Here is a 4,485-nt window from a genome sequence, read left to right as displayed (position 1 = left end):
AATTTACTAAAAGCATTGGATTATATACTTAAGACAGGTTAGTTCTGTGTTATATAAATTATACCCCAATGAAACTGTTTAAAATGTGTGTGTGTAGGAGTGCCTGGGTGGCTCAGTCAGTTATGCGTCCAACTTTGGCTCAGGTCATGATCTTGCAGTTCAGGTCATGGGTTCGAGCCCCGCCTGAGTGGGGCTTTGGGCTGACAGCTCAGAGCCTGGAGCCTACTTCAGATTCTGTGTTTCCCTCTCTCTCTGCCCCTCCCATACTTGCAATCTGTCTCTCTTTCTCTCTCAAAGTAAATAAACATTAAAAAAATTTTAATGTGTATATGTATGTATGTGTATATGTGTGTGTGTGTGTGTGTGTATATATATATATTATATGTATGTATATAAAATTAAGAAAAGGGTATGTGTGCATATATATATATGCACATATGTTTATAAATATGGTGGAAATAAACACAAGGAAAGTTTTATTTGCTAAGAAAAATTCAATATTAGAAATAAATCAATATTAAATTCAAAATTAAATACATCAGAGTAGTTATCTGCCTTACACTTGTTGAGTACCTATTATGTGCTAAGTATTTGGGGATATAAAGATAACAGGGCGCCTTTCATTGCTCTTTGTTTAAGGCAAGAGAAGGCAAACTAAGATCACAGGACAAATTCAACCAGCCATTTTTGTCTTATGAACTAAAAATCATTTCACAATTTTAAATGGCAAAAAAATAAAGAATATTTTGTAACATACACAAATTGCATGAAATTCATATTTAAGTGTCAATAAATAATGTTTTATTGGAACACAACCACACTCATCATTTATGTATTGTCTATGGCTGCCTTCAAGTTATAAAGGCACAGTTCGGGAGTTGCAACAGAGACTGTATGTCCAACATACTCTAAAATATTTACTATCTCGTCCTTAAAAGAAAACAGCTGCCAGTCCTTGTTCTAAAATGGAGAACAGAGACAGAAATAATTTGTGGCTAATCTCATTGGCCTTAATTTTTACTATTGACAGCCTTTCTAAAATCCATTAGTCTGAGTTTTCTCCTAGTACACCAAAAACAACCCTTTGACAAGTTGAACACTACAGTGCCCTGGCCACCTTTGACTATTCGAGGTTTCCATATTTTAAATTTGAATAGCCTATTCTCAGTACCAGAAAAGCCTGTAACTATGAAAACAACTATTCAGAAAACACCCAAAGACTATAATGGCTACATTTTATATTTTGGATTGTCACAATTTTCCTTTAAAAATAAATCCTTAATTTTTTTGTTTAAAAAAAAACTTAGAAGATAGCCATTCAAGTTACTATTAAGCAACTATTCCATGAAAGATAAAGAACATTTTAGAGTGCAAGTAGCCTTATATTCTAACAAAGATGCATTCACAAATCTGGGGAACAACTTGACAGTTCCAAAAAAGATCTTATTTGATAGATATATACATTTTAATCAATATGTAAGTTCTTTTCAATCAACAATGGGGCAACAGATTAAATATTATCATAAACATCTATTGAAATTCTCATCTACTGATACAAGGTTGAAGGTCACACTTAATATGTGCACCTTTTAATAAAATTATATTTTAGGGGTGCCTGGGTGGCTCAGTCAGTTGTTCATTTGACTCTTGGTTTCAGCTCAGGTTATGATTTCACAGTTTATGGGTTTGATACCCTCATCGGGCTCTGCGCTCATGGTGCAGAGCCAGCTTGGGATTCTCTATCTGCCCCTCCCCTGCTTGAGCTCTATTTCTCTCTTTCAAAATAAATAAATAAACATTAAAAAATTATATTTTATATAAAATACAACAAATTCAAACTAACTCATAAAAAGTATCTTAGTGACATTAATTTCCATAATTAATTATCCTTCTGGCTCCTTTTTCTCAACTAATTTATTCATTTAGTATCAGAATTTCATTCTGTTATAATATACAATCCATCTATCAGCAATATTCCAGCAAACTTCTTGAAAAGCCTGAGGAGTAGAGAAGGCATTTCCATAGATTTACAAGCATGAGGCAAAGATGTATCAGATTTAATCATTTTGTATATTTGTTTTTCATTAAACATATATAAACATGTTCTTGATTTTTTATTACTTTTAAACTACATTGTGATACTCATAAAAATTCATAATCTGAAATGTTTCTTAAAATTAGCCCAAGATACCTGAAATTTTATCTTCATTTTCAGAAAGTGTATTCCCAATTTTAAACAATATTCATAATTGTAATTTAGGATGGCTTAATTCTGAAAAGGCAATTGCAGAATTCAGGCTATTCACTCATTCCATTCAATTTTAACAGTATCAATAATAAACAAAATAAAGTCAAAGGCACATACAAAAATTCTGAACCACTTAATCAAAAAGTTAATTCATAATTGCCTGTTAGAAAAGATTATTATTCTTCTGAGTATTATCAATGGCTTCTAAAATCCTATACTCTTAAAGTGATTAATGGGAGCCCCGGGGAGAAGCTGAGGTCATCATTCAATTTGAAATATTTAAAGTGGATACAAAACTGTTTCACCAATGGAGACAATTAAGTGTGTTGTTGTGGGCGATGGTGCCGTTGGTGAAACATGTCTCCTGATAGCCTACACAACAAATAAATTTCCATCTGAGTATGTACCAATTGTTTTTGGCAACTATGCAGTCACAGTTATGATTGGTGGAGAGCCATATACTCTTGAACTTTTTGATACTGCAGGGCAAGAGGATTATGACAGATTACGACCGCTGAGTTATCCACAAACCGATGTATTTCTAGTCTGTTTTTCAGTGGTCTCTCCATTCTCATTTGGAAATGTGAAGGAGAAGTGGGTGCCTGAGGTAACTCACCACTGTCCACAGACTCCTTTCTTGCTTGTTGGGACCTGAATTGATCTCCGAGATGACCCCTCTACGATTGAGAAACTTGCCAAGAACAAAGAGAAGCCTGTCACTCCAGAAACTACTGAAAAGCTGCCCCGTGGCCTGAAGGTGGTCAAGTATGTGGAGTGTTCTGCACTCACACAGAAAGGCCTAATGGATGTTTTTGACGAAGCAATATTGGCTGCCCTGGAGCCTCCAGTGCCGAAGAAGACCCGAGGTGTGTGCTGCTATGAACATCCCCAGAGCCCTTTCCGCACAGCTGTTGTCAGCATCGTACTAAAAGCAATGTTAAATCAAACTAAAGATTGAAAATTAAAATTTGTTTTTGCAATAATGACAAATGCCCTGCACCTAGCCACATGCACTAGTGTGAGACAAGGCCCATAGGTATGGTCCCCTTCCTCCTCTCAGTACTGGTTAATTTCAGTAATTGTGTATTGTCAGAAAAATGATTAGTATGAGTTTTTGTTTTGTTGTTACAATTTGGTTTTTGTTTTATTTTGTTTTTTTGTCTAAAAGCAAGGCATGCTTGAGATGACTCTGTAACAGACTAACTTGGGTTGTTGGGGCTGCTTCCAGGGCTCCATCCACTCTGGAGAATCATCTGGGACACTTAAGGGTTTGATTTTGTTTTTGTTTTGTTTTGTTTTGTTTTTATTTATCTTTCTTTTGGGGGGGAGGAACTGTGTGTGGGGTTTGTTTTTATTTAGCCATGTTTTTTTTTTTTTTTTTAATTCAGTAACCATTGGACAGCCCTTAAGGGAGGAGGATGGACTGATTCCACATTCCATTTCCTAGAACTAGTTTAGAACATTTGTTCCCCACCTGGTGCTCTTAGGAAGGAGTTAGTAAATGCCTCATTTAATAACATACTCCTTTTTGAAAGCTGCCTTTTCCCTCCACCCTTGAGTAGGTCCAGTACTTGATGAAATCATGAAAGTGGGTGGAACCTGTCTTGCCCCTCGTCTTTTCTAGGATGCATTCCATATGTGACTGTGACTTTCAAGGAAATTTGTTTGCCATTTGCTTATTTTTTTTGAAGTTAATTTCTAACTTCTTTTACTGATAAATGAAGAAAAGTATTGCACCTTTTGAAATACACCAAATGGATTGAGTAGGTAATTAAACATTTTTTCCCCATCAAAAAAAAAAAAAAGTGATTAATGGGAAAAAACATGAACCAAACTGTAACTGTCTTCCTAGACAGAATAATAAAGGATATCTCAGATTTACCTGCCATAATACTCAATTTTATAAATATTCTTTGATCATTCTTTCATGAAGAAAGGTATGATTTGTCAAAATACATCTAAGATACCTATGGATATACTGGTGTAGGAAGAATACATTCTGGAATAACAAAACTTAGAAATTTCTTAAAATCTCTGCTCAAATTCTATTTTATTTTTCTTTGGGATTCTTCCTCTTCAAAGGCTTAAATCCAGAAAAAGATCCATCCCATTAATAGCTTCATTTCTATTGTTTTATTTCCAATGCAATTAAATATCAGCCACATTGACATCATCTCTTAAGAATTAGCAAAGGAGTAAATTGAAACTCCTGGTGTTTTAATTGGGAGAAGGAGCAC

The 4,485-nt window shown here is 34.6% G+C and overlaps 1 pseudogene; it reads left to right on the top strand.

Annotated features, from left to right (window-relative positions):
* The first annotated feature begins 2,555 nt into the window (after nucleotides 1-2,555).
* LOC125149862 (cell division control protein 42 homolog) lies at nucleotides 2,556-3,206 on the top strand (annotated as a pseudogene).
* The last annotated feature ends 1,279 nt before the right edge of the window (nucleotides 3,207-4,485 follow it).

The sequence above is a fragment of the Prionailurus viverrinus genome, chromosome D4, assembly GCF_022837055.1.
Source record: "Prionailurus viverrinus isolate Anna chromosome D4, UM_Priviv_1.0, whole genome shotgun sequence".
Taxonomy (NCBI): Eukaryota; Metazoa; Chordata; class Mammalia; order Carnivora; family Felidae; genus Prionailurus; species Prionailurus viverrinus.
The sequence above is the reverse complement of the archived record's forward strand: the minus strand, read 5'-3'. Positions and strand labels throughout refer to the sequence as shown.